The sequence below is a fragment of the Ornithorhynchus anatinus genome, chromosome 2 (genome assembly GCF_004115215.2).
Source record: "Ornithorhynchus anatinus isolate Pmale09 chromosome 2, mOrnAna1.pri.v4, whole genome shotgun sequence".
Taxonomy (NCBI): Eukaryota; Metazoa; Chordata; class Mammalia; order Monotremata; family Ornithorhynchidae; genus Ornithorhynchus; species Ornithorhynchus anatinus.
The window spans coordinates 66,977,894-66,994,415 of NC_041729.1; the positions used below are offsets into that span (position 1 = coordinate 66,977,894).

The 16,522-nt window shown below is 42.3% G+C and overlaps 1 protein-coding gene and 1 long non-coding RNA gene across 2 annotated transcripts in view; one reads left to right on the forward strand and one right to left on the reverse strand.

The window, feature by feature from the left end:
- Positions 1-16,522, forward strand: part of PRKN (parkin RBR E3 ubiquitin protein ligase) — a 1,416,888-nt gene that overhangs the window by 161,756 nt on the left and 1,238,610 nt on the right. The gene's annotated exons all lie outside the window — the stretch shown is intronic.
- On the reverse strand, positions 4,724-5,607 carry LOC114809164. The gene is made up of 2 exons (XR_003756925.2): positions 5,385-5,607; positions 4,724-4,884 (listed from the first exon to the last, which is right to left on the reverse strand). It is a non-coding gene; the product is annotated as an uncharacterized LOC114809164 (long non-coding RNA).

Below are 16,522 nucleotides of genomic sequence, written 5' to 3' on the forward strand. Positions count from 1 at the left end.
ACAAGTGTTTAGTCCAGTGTTCTGGGCATAGTAATTGCTCAAATTCCATTAATTGATTGATGTGCACTCTTGGTTGCCCCTTCCCTCACCTGCCCCCTCCCTTGCCATACTCTGGTGGGAATAGATGGGAAGGTCCATATGATCTTTTTGGTGGGGGATTTCTCCACCTTAATCTTCATCCTCATCCTCTTCACCCATTTGGAGAGTGTATTAAATGATTCTCTTCTACAGACAAGTTCCCAGCCCATTTTGGTAAAATGCACTTCAGAAATGACCCTGGTCAGGATTAGGGGGAAAAAATGAGATCTGCCAGGGACCTTGGAGGTCATACCAGGGAGGTGGAGAGCAGTGGGGAGAGAGATGGAAAACATCAATCAATGACATTTATCGAGTGCTTACTATGTGTAAAGAGCACCGTACTAAGCACTTGGGAGAGGACAATGCAGCAGAATTAACAGGCACATTCCTTGCCCATAATGAACTTAAGGTCCAGAGGGGCAGAGCTTACAGTCCAGAAAAAATATGTGGCAGAGGTGGTCATTCTATAAAACTTAGCGTGGCTCAGTGGAAAGAGCATGGGCTTTGGAGTCAGGGCTGATGAGTTCGAATCCCAGCTCTGCCACTTGTCGGCTGTGTGACTGTGGGCAAGTCACTTAACTTCTCTGTGCCTCAGTTCCCTCATCTGTAAAATGGGGATTAAGACTGTGAGCCCCACGTGGGACAACCTGATTCCCCTGTGTCTACCCCAGCGCTTAGAACAGTGCTCGGCACATAGTAAGCGCTTAACAAATACCAACATTATTAAAACTTAAGCGATATTCTGTTGATTCGTATTTCCCGGAGAGGAAATGAAATGGTGCTAGAGGTTAGGGTGTCAACTTTTCCATATTCTATGCAGAAAAGATTGTGGATGGAAATATCTTTTTTTAAAAAAACAATTTCTAATATAATTAATCCTAAATTAGTACCATTTTCAAATGACTGAACATATAGTGCAGTAAGTTAAAATGACAGTATAGCACTCACATAGTTGTTCTACATGGAATGGAACGATGTAAGCGGTTTATGGTGTTGTATTTATGTATAGTTGTCCTTTGTACTTGAAGAAGACATCCCTGATAATGAAAGTCACTGACTGCAGCTGGGACTGAATAGGCCATTGGAAAACCTCCAATGCCAGCTGCATTATGCGCCCAAAAGACTGTCTCTTGATGTGTTGTCATGTTTGATGTTTTCACTTTTGTGTCTTTTGTCTCTCTAGCCTTACAAAGCTTTGGCTCAAAAAGAGACACTGCTTTCTTGATTGTAGTACACATGCCGGTCTATCCTTGACAGCTGGTTCCCAGATTTCAGCTAGCATGCAGTAGTGAAAAAAAAGGAAACATAGAAATAAGCCAAAATCTACAGTATTTTACTGAAGCAGGAGCTGGTCATTCTATGATTCTACCCTGAGAGTTGTCCCTCTGAAAGTCAAATTATATAAGCTAGAGGATTTGGGTTCTAGTCTCAACTCTACCAGTGGTCTGTGTGTGACTGTGGGCAATTCATATAAATTCTCAGTGCCTCACTGTCCTGTTTTATAAAATGGGAATAAATTAACTGTTCTCCCCTCCCTGTTAAATTATGATTGCTGGGTGAGACAGGGATTGGGTCCCATCTGATTATCTTGTATCTTCCACCCACATTTAATATGTAGAATTAATCAATAGCATTTACTGAGTGCTTACTGTGGGCAGAGCACTGGACTGAGCGCTTGGGAGAGTATAATACAACAGAGTTGGTAGACCCGTTCCCTGCCCACAGGTTAGAGTGAGCATTTAAATGCCCAGCATTATTAAGAGTAGGTAAAAGAATCTCTACTATTGTTACCTGAAGTACATGTAAGCATTTTGCAAGAATGGCAAATTTTTGTCTTTAATCATCCCATTAAGACATAATGATCTTCTTCCAGCTGAGATCTAATTACTGTTATATCAAATAGCTTGTTAATTGGTTCGAATAAAACAAAGGGCCACCACGGACGTATCTTGACTATGTTCCCATTGTTTCAAATTGGATAGACCCTGAGTAATTGTTAATTACTTATATAAAAGATGGCCTAAAATCTTAGCATAGCTTATTTACCTTTCTTTGTATGCACAACAGCTTTAGAAGTTTAAAACAACACAAACTTATTTCCCTTATTTTCATACTCGACTTTTTGTGCCTGCACAAAAAGGTGGAATCAATCACATTTTGCGAGAGTGAAGAACAGAATAATCCAATTAGTCAAATTTTGATATAAAATGGTCAGACCCGCATCAATCTTCAATGGCACGCAATCATTTTCCCTATATTTATTTTGATGGATCGCTAACTTCCCCTTCTGACAAAGAGTTTGGGTCCCCTAAGATGTGGTATAGTCATGCTTAAAAATGTTATGAGCACCTTGCAGAATTCAGTGAATAAAACTAGAAAGTGCACTCAAAGTATGTGCATACCATATTCATACTTTACATTTTATGTAAAAGTTAAAAAGCACACCGATGAAAATATTAACATAATCACTGTGCAAAGAACCTTTCTGGGAAGACAAGCACATACTGATTTTACAAAAAGGGATGGTTGGTTGATTGGAATGACTTATTCTCTTTGTGGAATAAACATAGGCCTGGCATAAACTCAGCATTGCAAAGGTTATGGGGTTTATTGGCATGTTATTCCATGTCTGGGAAGTGGGATATTCTACTCTTCGAAGTGCTTAGTACACTGCTTTGCACACAGTAAGTGCTCTGTAGCTCCAACTGAATGACTTACCGGCCAATCACAAGCAGGAAACAGACTTTTCTCCCTGCAGCTGCTTCGGCAGCCACCTCCTCCATCACCTTCACTACCACCATCGTCATCGTGATTATTTACTGACCATCACCTTCACTACCACCGTCATCATCATGATAATTTACTGAGTACCTGCTTTATGTAGCACCCACTGGAATGGCAACAAAATAGATGAGGCAGAGGTACAGTGAGTAGATTGGCATTAGAGGAGTGAAGTGAGTCTGTTGTGTTTCAGAAGGAAATGGGGGAGGTAAGGTAGGAGGGAACTGGGTGACTGAGTGCTTTAAAGCCAAAGGTGAGTTTTTATTTGGTGCAGAGTGGATGGGCATAGGAGGCAGGGAGGTCAGCAAAGTGGCTGATGGAGTAGTCAAGACAGGATAGGATAAGTGCTTGGATCAATGTCTTAGCACAGGCAGAGTTTAGCGATGTTGTGAGGATTGAACCAACAGGATTTGGGGATTGATTGAATATGTGAGTTGAATGGGAGAGAAATCAAGGGTAATGCTAGGTTTGTGAGATTGGGAGGATGGTGGTGCTGTCTACAATGACAGAAAATTCAAGGGGAGAACAGGGTTTGGGTAAGGAAATCAAGGAGGTCTGTTTTGGACAGGTTAAGTTTGAGGTGTCAGTAGGACATCCTTGTAGAGATGTCCTGAAGGCAGGTGGAAATATGAAACTGCAGAGAAGGAGAGAGATCAGGGCTGGAAATGTGATTTGGGATTCATCTGCAAGAAGATGGTAGTTGAAGCCATGTGGATAGATGAGTGCTCCAAGGAAGTGGGTATAGATGGAGAATAGAAGTGCTTAGTACAAAATTTTGCATTCTGTCGTGCTCAGTAAATACCATTGACTCATTTATTGTTTTGTAAAATACTTAGGTTTGGAGGAGGTTAGCTTGACACTCGATCTTTTCAGTCTTAGTTTGGTCTTTGATCTTGAAGCAGCATGATCTAGTTGATAGAACATGGGCCGGGGAGTTAGAAGGTCGTGGGTTCTAGTCCCAGCTCTGCCATTTGTCTGCTGTGTGACCTTGGGCAAGTCACTTTACTTCTCTGTGCCTCAGTTACATCATCTGTAAAATGGGGATTATGACTGTGAGTACCACGTGGGACAATATGATTACCTTGTATCTACCCCAGCACTTAGAACAGTGCTTGGCGCATAGTAAGTGCTTAACACCATAATAATAATAATAATTATTATTATTATTATCATCGCCTGGTTGGGGGCTGTGCGGGGGGAGGGGTAGATATGGTAGTGGATAGGGCATGAGCCTGGAAGTCAGAAGGACCTGGGTTCTAATCCCAGCTCTGGCACATTTCTGCTGTGTTATCTAGGGCAAGTCACTACACTTGTCTGGACCTGTTACCTCATCTGTAAAATGGGCAATAAGACAGTGACCCCAAGTTGGGACAGGGATTGTGTCCATTCCGATTTGTTTGTATTCTCCATACGCGCCCTGCCCCCCAACCCCCCCCAGGACTTAATAATAATAATAATGTTGGTATTTGCTAAGCGCTTACTATGTGCCGAGCACTGTTCTAAGCGCTGGGGTAGACACAGGGAAATCAGGTTGTCCCACGTGGGGGCTCACAGTCTTAATCCCCGTTTTGCAGATGAGGAAACTGAGGCACCGAGAAGTTAAGTGACTTGCCCAAAGTCACACAGCTGGCAAGTGGCAGAGCCGGGGTTCGAACCCATGACCTCTGACTCCAAAGCCCGTGCTCTTTCCAGTGAGCCACGCTGCTTCAATAAGATGCTTAATACGATGGCTGGCCCACAGTAAGTGCTTAGCAAGTTAATTATTATTATTATCTTTGGGTCTCATTTCAGAGTTTTTCTAGGCATCTCTTGAGGTTAATAAGGGATCTGGGCACCTTTGTAAATGAGTCTTCCAAAAAAAATCCTGTGTGAGGTAGGTTTATTCCATTGATCTAATAACTGTGATTTTCAAGCTGTATTTTCTTCGGATTTGGGACATCTTCCACTTCAACAGTGAAGCCTGGGAGTCTTGTCCCCTTCTGAGAATCTCTGTGATACTGTGCATAGGAGGACTGCTTCCTAGGTCTAAAGATAGATATGGAAAGTAAGAGTCCTAAAAGTTATTGATTAGTGTGAAGTCCTCAGCATTCCCATCAATTGATCAATAAGGCTTCCCTTAACCCAAATATTTAAAGCCAAAAACTGCCAATATTCTTAAGAAAACAGCTACACTGGAAAAACCAGTGGCTGCCTTCAAGGCAGTAGTAATCACTAACCAAAGCTAAGAAGTCCTGTGCACATTAACTTGGGTTGTGTCTTTTGGTTATAATTGCTGCATCAATCGCTGACTCTAATGAGATTTGCAAAGGCTGAGACACAACAAACCCATGATTCCAAGCTCATTATGATAATCCAGAATGTGTTAAGAAGATGGTCTCGCTGAGAATTTAAATGCAGAATTGCAATATATTCTGCTTGGCATCGCCACATCCTCTTTAGACTTATATAAAGACTAAAGACTTATTTTCTCCTGGTGTATATTTTCTGGTCTTAAGTAGATTCTGTCCACTAGTAGATGAAGTTACCTGAAAGCAGAAGAGTCAAGCATTCTTTTTCATTTTGATACTTGAGTTCGATTCTTCTTTTACTGAGTAGAGAATCCATTCCTACTTTGCCATGGCCCAGAGCAAAAATGATAAATCATGACTAAGTCCTAGCCTATCAAACCTGTCTCCCGTGTGAACCTCTTGGATTTCAGAAGAAGAGTTAAGTTTGTCATATGAAGTTTAAGGTGTTGCTGTGGAATTTGGAATTTCCATGTAACTGGCAAAGCAAAAGAGTAGAGGAAGTTGATTATTGTGTGGTGGAGGGGAGAGTGAACTAGGAATGGAAAATAAGCAAGTCGAGAGTGTTGACGTGTGAGGTGTTGGGAGGGTCTAGGTTGGAGAGATGGGATTGGAAGATGAGGAAGTAGTCTATCTGGGATAGATGAGTTGGATTAAGAATCTGAAGGACATCTTGAGAGCAGTGGAAGAGTTCAGAAGGAGTATGGAAGTGACACTTCGATCTGAAAGTAGAAGTTTGGTATTGGTGGGAATTTTTTTTTTCCCCAAAGGTATTTAAATGCTGGGGTAGATAAAAGACACAGTTCCTGTCCAACATGGGGCTCACAGTACTAGTAGAAGGGAAAACAGGTATTGAATCCCCATTTTACAGTTGAAGAAATTGAGTTTCAGAGAAGTTAAGTGACTGGCCCAAGGTCACACAGCACCAACTGGCCGAGCTGGGATTAGAACTTCGGTCCTCTGACTCCTAGAGCTGTGCTCTCTCCACTAGTCCATGCTGCTTCTCCAGCATGTGACATCAAAAATGAAACCCTGGTTTGGAAATAATAAGGTCTACTTTGGGCCTAGGGTGGTGAGTGGCCAGCAGGGTGGAGTTGAATGCAAAATGTGACTGTGGTATTTTAGCCAGATCAGTGGATTTAAGTGTTCAAAGTCTGAATCAGGCTCTCTTGTTGTTGAGAACTGAATCGGTTTGCAGACAACTCGAGTTTTGTTGGAAACAAAAACCACTAAAATGAAGCACTGCTAACCTAGGCACTAATATAATCCATTACGAAAATTTACAATCATTTTACTGCTACCAGTTAAATGTTCTGGATGGAGTTCAAGAAAGCTCCATTTGAGGGTTTTAGGCATTTTAGGATACTAATAGCATCACGAAACAATCAAGCTCTGTTGCTATGGTTACCATTATGTCATAAAGTCTTAATTTATGGATTCATCACTTTATAGCTTGCTAGTGTCCTCAGTCTTTTCTTTACAATATGCGGTTAGTGGTTGTGAATTATTGGATGAATGGTCATTTTCCAGGTGGAAATGGTGACCAACAGTGATGAACTGCTTTTCTTCTCCTCTTTCTCTTTTCGGCATGGCTTATGCAATTGGGTCTGTACCCTTTAAGCGCTTGATATTCCACTCCACCATTAGCCCCACAGCACTTACCAGTCAATCAACAGTATTCATTGAGCACTGACTGTGTGCCGAGTATTGTGCCTCCTTTCTTACTTCGCTGATTTCCTAATAAAAAGAGGAAGGGAGGGATAGAGGCAGTGTTCACTTGGCTCTTCCAATGTCAACTATCAGCTGCACCAAGATGTTGTCTCTCTCGCCCTGGATCACTTGCCCATGTCCTATCTCTAGGTTCTCCCCCTTTGTATTCTCCAGAGGAGCATTCGCCCACCTTAAAAATCTTATTGAAATCCTTTCTCCAAGAAGCCTTCTTGGACTAAGCCCTCTTTTCCCCTATTTCTCCCTTCTGCATTGCACTTAAATTTGGATTTATACCTTTCATTCACCCCACACTCAGCTCCACAGCACTTATGTACATCTCCATAAGGTATTTATATTAATGTCTCTCTCTCCCTCTAGACTTTAAGCTCCTAATAGGCAGGGAGGGTGAGTACCCCAGCGTTCTAACTAGTGGAAAGGCACACTGCAAATATTTCAGCATCTCCCTGGCCTACTCCAGATACTGAATAGCCCTCCCTGTGCCAGAACTCTATTTTTTTCCAAGTGGTATTTATGTGCTTACTATGTGCCAGGCACTCTATTAAGCCATGAGGTAGATACAAGCTAATGACATCGGACTCAATCCACGTCTCACATGGTGCTCCCAGTCTTAATCCCCACTTTGCAGATGCGGTAACTGAGGCACAGAGAAATGAAGTGATTTGCCCCATTTCATGCAGCAGACAAGTGGCGGAGCCGGGATTAGAACCCAGGTTTTTCTGCCAGGCATGTCCTATATCCAATAATACTGTGGTATTATCAAGACTCCTGCTTTTTCAAGGCACGGATTTAGTCTGTCACCCAATTTCATTGTTTTTCCTCCTCAGAATTTCCACAATCTGTCCCTTTTTCTCCACCCATACAGCCTCCATATGGTCCAGGTACTTGTGCCATACAGTTATGGTAACTGCATCATTCTCCCTTCCCTGTCTGCAGTCTCTCTTCTCTCCCATGCATTCTTCACTCTGCTGCCTAGATAATTTTTCTAGAACATTATTTTGCACACATTTCTCCCTTCCTCAAAAACCTAAATTGTTTACCCATTCCCCACCGCATTAGTCCTGAAGATAGGCTCTAAAGCATACAATCAGCTCTCTCCCTATTATTGAGTTTCTTCTCCCAGTACCTCTAGTCCTCACAGTTCAGCTCTTAAGCTAACTTTGTTACTGGCTCCAAAAAAAAAAAAAAAAAAGGTATTTGTTAAACACGTACTGTGTGCCGAGCTTTTTTGTTAGCACTGGGGTAGATAAAAGCTAATCAGGTTGGACACACTTCATGTCCCACATGGGGCAGACAGTCCAATTCCTCATTTTACAGAGGAGGTCACTGACACACAGAAGTTAAGTGACTTGCCCAAGGTCACACTGCAGACAGCTGGCAGAGCCAGGACTAGAACCCAGGTCCTTCTGACTGCCATGCTGCTTCTCTCGGTCCTCACTCTTCATTCCTCCTCAGGTAATTTTCTGATTGGCTTGTTCTAGACTATACTACCCTCGATCCCTTCTTCATGTTCTCCCTCTTCTGTGGAGCTCACTGCCCATTTTCACCCAGCAGACTACAACTCTCCATCCTCAAAGTCCTCTGAAAATCTAGTCCCCCTATGGTTAGGTTTACTGTCCCAGATCCTCTCCATTTAACGGTTGACCTCGTTAGCATATTTATATACCTTTCCATACATACACACACACACACACACACACACACATATACACACACATATATATATATGTATGGAAGGTATATAAATATTTAGAAATAAATATATTTACAAATAGATTATTTTATCCATACTTATGCAGCCTTACTTTTACTCTCAAGGTTCTTTTGTCTTTCAGTTCCCTCAGTTAAAGTCTAAGTTCCTGAAGGGTATGATGTGAGTCTCACTGAATTGTATCTTCTCAAGGGCTTATTCTGGTTCCCCTCACATTGAAGACACTGCCCCTGTGATAGTAGCATTTATTGAACACCCACTTCATGCCATACACTGTTTGAGGCATGTGAAAAGTACCGAAACAAAGTGATGTGTTCCACTAGGAGCTTATACTTTCACTCGTGATTGATTTTCATAGCTGTGTTTTTCCAAAGCACAAGAGTCAGTGAATAAATGCTCTTATGAGTAAATCCAGGAATTTAGATCACACTCTCAATCTGTTGAGTTCACTGAGTTCCTTTACCCGAGGATCTGTCAATTGTATTCATCAGTCAGTGGTATATTGAGCACTTACTGTGGACAGAGCACTGTACTAAGTATCTGGGAGAGGACATGTAACAGAGTTCGTAGGCACAGTCCCTGCCCACAAAGACCATATAGACTAGAGAGGAAGACATCATATTGAAAGCATATTCTGACCCTAGCCTCCAGAAAAATCATATATTACTTGCTCAGGCATGAGAGAAGCAGCATGGACTAAGGCAGAGAAGAGGGCCTGGAAGTCAGAAAGACTTGGGTTCAAATTCTGCCTCCACCACTTCTCTGCTGTGTGACCTTGGGTGGATTACTCAGCTTCTCTGTGCCTCAGTTTAATAAGGATTAAGACTCTCAGCCCCATGTGAGACAGGGACCGGGGTGTCCGACCTGATTAGCTTGTATCTACCTGAAATCTTAGCAGAGTGTCTGCTCCGTAGTTAGTGCTTAACAAATGACATCAAAAGAAAAAAAAAACAAGGTTATATAGGAAAGTCCAAGCCAACTGGTCCTTGTGCTGAGAGATCTTGTACTACATCGGTAATAGGGGAAAATGTTGACCAGGTGTTTCCGATTGGAAAATGGCCAGGCAGATAAATGGAAACTAATGCCAGGGTCTTGTTAAACTTTTCAAGGCAGCCAGACATCCGTAGCATGTGCCAGAGATCAAATGTTTCATTAAACATTATCAAGTGTTTCTAAGGTCCACGTAGAGGCCTTGATGTTGTTCCCTGATAGGCAGCAAAAGTCAGACCATCTGGGGCAGCAATTTGTTCCGGGGCCACATTGTGATTCTATGAGTGAATGATTAATTATTGTTCTTCAGTTATTGGCCCAGAAGGATGCTGCCTAGGCCCTTGCCAGCAGTAGACTCTAATAAAATCCCACCGTGATTTCCTCTGTAAACTTTCTCCCCTTTGTTTTAAGATGGTGATGATGCATGTATCAGTGGTAATAGTAAGCATGTACTGGGAGAGTACACTTGGATGAGTACAGTATAATCTAGTCTGTGAGGTGGACACAAATCCTGCCCACAGCGCTCTGCCGCTTGTCTGCTGTGTGACCTTTGGCAGGTGACTTCGCCTCTCCATGCCTCAGTTCTCTCGTCGGTAAAATGTGTAGTAGGACTGTGAGCCTGACACGGGACAGGGATTTTTGTCCAACCTGATCAACTGGCATCTACCCTAGCACTTAATGCGATGGCCAACACATAGTAAGCACTTAACAAGTACCCCCATAAATAAAGGAGCTAATAGCCTAGAGAATGGTTGCATCTATGAAATCTTGTGGCATTTCCATAGTGCTCCTTATGTCTAAGAGCTTGTTTAAGTGGCTAAGTAGTATGCCTTCTTCCTACTTGTTTATCTCCACTGGTTTATTGATAGGTCTGGGAGTTTTGACATTCTTCATGGCTCAGACTACAGTGGTAACTTGATGAGGTCATGCAGCCAAAACCGTATCTTCACACGTCGACAGGCAAACTTTTTATCTTACAGTATCGTCTTGAGTTTTGGAAGGTGTGTTCAGCTGATCACTGAAGCTTCATTGCTATCTCTGAGAGATTCCTCTTTAGAGATGGGGATTTAGTCATCCCTGCAGTGCTACTATGGTGATATGCGTGAGCCCCTGTGCAGTGTATAGGATTTCACTGACGTCCTTGCTTTCAGTCACGTACCCCTGTTGGTTTAGCAAACTGGGCACCTTGCCACTTGTCATCCTCACTACTCAGCTTGGTCTCCTGTCCACGATCTAGGCTTAGGTAAACATGCGTTCTGTCAGGTTTGTGAACTAGGCAAGACGTTGATGCTCTGCTTGTTTGGCTTCAGAGAGTTCTTCGATAGTCCCAGTCCCAAATGAGTCCCCCAGTCTAAGTAGGAGGGAGAACAGATATTTCTATGTTGCAGTTGAGGAAGTGGAGGCACAGGGAAGTTACATGACTTGCCCAAGGTCTTACAGCAAACTGTGGGCAGATCTAGGATTAGAATCCAGATCCTTCGGACTCCCAGGTCCATGATCCCTCCACTAAGCCACGCTGCTTCTCTTTCTCCTGAAACGATGGCTGACAAAATGTGCCTTGTAAAATGCATCCAGGAAGATTCCCTGTAGACTGTAAACTCACTGCCAGCAGGAATCATGTCTACCCACTCTAATATACTATACTTTCCCAACTGCTTAGTGCAGTGCTCTGCACACAGTGTTCAGTAAATACCATTTATTGACAGCCAATTCTTTGTCACACTGGTAGATCAAGTGGGGTGTCTTGCCATAACACGACTATTTACGTGTTGCTCTGAAGGTCCTTGCAGGTGTTCATCTTTCAAAAATTTTGAAGTTGAGCCACTTGATTTGAATGCCTGTTTGCAGCACATTAATTTTAGTGTTTGCGAAAATTGGGAACATGGAAAGTAAATGATCTTGTCGGCCCCCAGTTGCCCGCATAGCAGTAGTAATTTCAGTACCTTTCAGGTCTCTCTGTAGAATGGTGATGTAATCAATATGTAATTCATTCAATCGTATTTATTTAACGCTTACTGTGTGCAAAGCACTGTACTAAGCGCTGGGAATGTACAATTCGGCAACAGGTAGAGACAATCCCTGCCCGACAATGGGCTCAGAAACAGTGTGGCCTAGAGGAAAGATTATGGGCCTGGGAGTCAGAGGACCTGGGTTCTGATCCCAGCTCTGTCACTTTGCTGCTGAGTGATCTTGGTCAAGTCACTTCGCTTCTCTGTGCCTTAGTTACCTCATCTGTATAATGGAATTAAGACTCTGAGGCCCATGTGGGAAATGGTTTGTGTCCAACTTGATGATGATGTAATAATAATAATAATAATAATGTTGGTATTTGTTAAGCACTTACTATGTGCAGATCACTGTTCTAAGCACTGGGGGAGATGCAGGGTCATCAGGTTGTCCCACATGAGACTCACAGTTAATCCCCATTTTACAGATGAGGTAGCTGAGGCACAGAGAAGTGAAGTGACTTGCCCACAGTCGCACAACTGACAAGTGGCAGAGCTGGGATTCGAACCCATGACCTCTGACTCCGAAGCCCAGCCTCTTTCCACTGAGCCACGCTGCTTCTCGATCTACCCAAGTGCTTAGTACAGTGTCTGGCATATAAATGCTTAACAAATACCATAGATCTTATGCTACTGATGCCTGCCTACTTGTTTTGTTTTGTTGTCTGTCTTCCCCTTCTAGACTCTGAGCCTGTTATGGGGTAGAGATTGTCTCTCTCTTTTGCTGAATTGTACTTCACAGGCGCTTAATACAGTGCTCTGCACACAGTAAGCGCTCAATAAATATGATTGGATGAATGATTAAATGAATTGAATTAATGAATGAATACCTAAAAAAATGGTGGCATTGCTTAGGTGCATCATGGCTTAGTGGCAAGTGGCTTGGGTGTCAGAGGACATGGGTTCTAATTCAAGCTCTGCCATTTGCTAGGTGACCTTGGGTAAGTCACTTAACTTCCCTGTGCCTCATCTGTAAAATGAGGATTAAGACTGTGAGCCCCACATGGGACAGTCTGATTACCTTGCATCTACCCTATCGCTTAGAACAGTGTGTGACACTTAGTAAGTGCTTACCAAATGCCATAATTATTATAATTGTTATTTTGTCTTCCATTCATTCATCCAATAGTATTTATTGAGCGGTTACTATGTGCAGAGCACTGTACTAAGCGCTTGGAATGTACAATTGGGCAACAGGTAGAGACAATCCCTGCTTCCACTTAGCTACTGGCTCTTGCAAGCTGATGTTTGGCACAATTGCAGAGCAGGAGTTGGCCATTGTCTTAGAACTTAGCAACCCCATGTTGTCCCATCATTTTTCTGCATGTTTCATTGAATTTTCTCAGGAGAATCAGCTCATCATATGTCGGTACTGCTTGATGAACACCTTTAGTTTGTGAGAGAACTCATATTTCTCTTCATTGGTGTCATTTTTTTTTAGTAATGAGGAGATTCTGCACTGGTGACCATGGCATGATACGTTCAGCTTTCCTTAAGTAGGCAACTGTGACTTGAGTTTCGAGGGCTTGATATTATCTACCGTTTCAGCTATTGTGATAGACATTTCTAAATAACTGGACATTCATCCCTTAAGTCCATACCAATACTTGCTATATTTCCAATGGCCCGCACTCTTATTCATGACCTCTGAAGCTCCCATCACTATGCATTAATTAATGTCTGTCTCCCCCCACGTCCCACAGACTGTAAGCTCTTTGTGGGCTGAGAATGTCTGTTGATTGTTAAATCATTCTCTCCCAAGCACTTAATATAGTGCTCTGCACAAAGGAAGTGCTCAAATACAATTGACTGACTGACTGTGTATCTTACTCTGTCTTGCATTGTTGGGCACACAAAAGCACTGATTAAATAGCCTGGATGGATTGACTGACTCAGTTTTAGTGCTGCACATAAGCGGGAGAAGGTGGGTTGAAATCATGCTAAAATAAATTTTAGGACACAAGGCCAACTTTCAGTTATCCTTGAGCAAGAGCAGCAAAGAAAGTCTAAAATATGACTAATGCTGATGAACATTTCAACATCATTTCCCTCCCAAACCTTTTCACGAGGCTTGCAAAATTGGACTCTTGGAGTTTTATGACTTCTTTTCCTCCCCCCATTACTAGTGGAGATGAACAAGGACAGAAAGGAGAGGTACTGTAGTTTTGGCTCCTGGAATACTGGAGTTGACTTGCCGAAGATAATTATCCCACAGGAAAAAGAAATAATTATATCCTGCGTATGTTAGATTATAATTATCAAGACTGAGCCAGTACCCTTGGAACTTTTAAGCAACTTTTAACAAATTGGTAATATTGACATCTAGGCAGGGGGTGATAACAGTCAATCAATATTTATTCAGCACTTACTATATGTGGAGCACTGTACTACGTGGATGGTGATTAGATGGTGATATCTATTAGTCAGTGGTATTAATTGCATGCATACTGTGTGAGAGCACTGTGTTAAGCGCTTGGGACACACAAGAGTTGGTAGCGATGTTCCCTGCCTGTAATTGGCATCACTCATCTGAGAGCCAAATTTCATTATAAGGGGAACTCTTAATAATACCATCCTGTGCCTCGGTATGTTATGACACTGGCAGCTTTTTATGCGAAAACCCTGACTCGCTTTTGACAAGGCTAGAAGACCCAGATTCAAGCTTCTCAATGAATGTAGTTGCTTGTGGAAGTTCACTCAGATTCTAAAATCATCATGATATTTAAGGGAAGGAGAAGTTGATAATGTTCTGTCAGCGTGAATCATTCTCTAACTCCAAATGAGTAAAGTAAGACTGTATAGTTGGTTTAAAGAGGAATGTCAAGGCGATGGCAGATGGATAGAGTCACAGATGGATGCAAAGCACTGGGCTGGATGCATGACCGAATCCGTACAAGGAATTTCTCTTGTTCCTATGCAACATATCTATCTCAGTGCTGGGCATATGTATGGTAAGGACTTGACAAATAATAATTAGTAGTAGTAGTAATAATAATTATACAGAATGTAACATGGAGTGGCTTTGGAGAACTCCAGCTTTTTCCTGACTCTAAAATGGTGGTAAATTTTGAATCTTTATTGGTCATTGATGCACAAGATGGAAATATGCTGCATCAAAGAGCTTTCAAACACGGTTAATATCCTGTGAAATAATGTTTATGGATATATGAACAGAGACCCAGCGAGGGGGTTAAGGGGCAGGCTCTGACTCTTCCCCCAGACATCTGACAGGTGTCAATCAGATGTGGACTGCTGGACACTCAAAGTCCCCCATTACCAGTGGCAGGCAGGTTCGGTCTCCCTCATTTATCGGTTGGTCAAGTGAGGAGGCAGCAGACATGAATGAGGTGTATACTCAGGATGACTTGGTCTGTGACTTTTTAACTCTGGAGTACTTTTCCTATAGATAAGGATCAAAGAAAAATTCCTTCCTAAACACATTGGAAAAGCAGAAGACACCCAAGTTATTATGGGAAAGTAAAGCAAGATATTTTGCAAGCCATTTGACCTCCTTTAATTCCAACTTGGACTTCCACTCCTGCCAGTGATGTTCCTGCTGGGACACTGGGAATGATGATAAAATGAGTTTCCCCCCTCCCAACCCCACAGCACTTACATATATATTTGTAATTTATTCATAACTCTCTCTCTCTCTCTAGGCTGTAAAACTCGTTGTGGGCAGAGGATGTCCATTTATTGTTATCTTGTACTCTCCCAAACCTTTGGTAGAGTGTTCTGCACACTCAGTGCTCAATAAGTATGACTGACTGAGCGAGCAATGGTAAGCACAATAATAATAATGGTATTTGTTAAGTGCTTACTATGTGCCAAACCCTCTTGTAATGGCCAGGGTAGATACAAGGTAATCAGGTTTTCCCAAGTGGGGCTTACAGTCTTAATCACCATTTTACAGATGAGATAACTGAGGCACAGAGAAGGTAAGTGGCTTACCAAAGTTACACCGAAGACAGGTGATGGAGCCAGGATGAGAACCCACATCCTCTGACTCCCAAGACCGTGCTGTTTTCACTAAGCCAGTTAGCTGGGGGTGGGGGTGAAGGGGTGAGGGGTACAATGCTAAATGTCCATCACATTTTTACAGACAAAACCCGTTAAATAATATCTGTGTCATTTACCAAGCATCTTCTGTGTACCAAGCACCATACTAAGGGTTAGGATAGATTGAGTACAGTCAGATCAGACATAGTCGCTGTCCCACATGGGGGTAACATTCTGTGACGCAGGGAGAACTGGTATTTATTCTCTAGTTTACAGGTGAGGGAATTGAGGCAACAGAGAAGTCACACTGAGAAGCAGCGAAGCTTGGCAGATAGAGCCCAAGCTTGGGAATCAGACGTCCTGGGTTCTAATCCCTGCTCTACCACTTGTTTGCTAATGTGACTTTTGGCAACTCATTATTTTCCCAGGGCCTCAGTGATCTCACCTGTAAAATAGGGATTAAGACTGTATGCCCCAGGTGGGACATGGACTGTGTCCAACCTAATTAACTTGAATCTACCCTAGTGCTTAGTAATCAATCATATTTGATCACTCATATTTATTGAGTGCTTATTCTGTGCATAATACTGTACTAAGCACTTGGGAGGATACAGTATAAGAGTTAGTAGACAGCTTCCCTGCCCACAAAGAGCTTACAGTCTAGAGTGGGAGTTTATATAGTTTTGTTCACCTGCTTTCATTGTCTTGTTCAAAATATTGATATATAAACACATATATCAAAATTATCCTTCAAAAAAGATTTTGGAAAGAATATTTATGACATAAAATTGGCAACACTATTAATGCATTTTAGTATATTAACAGTGTAAGCTCATTTTGGGCAGAGAACATGTCCGCTAATTCTGCTGTATTGTACTTTCTCAAGAGCTAAGTACAGTGCTCTACGCACAGCAAATGCTCAATAAATCACTCATCATATCCCG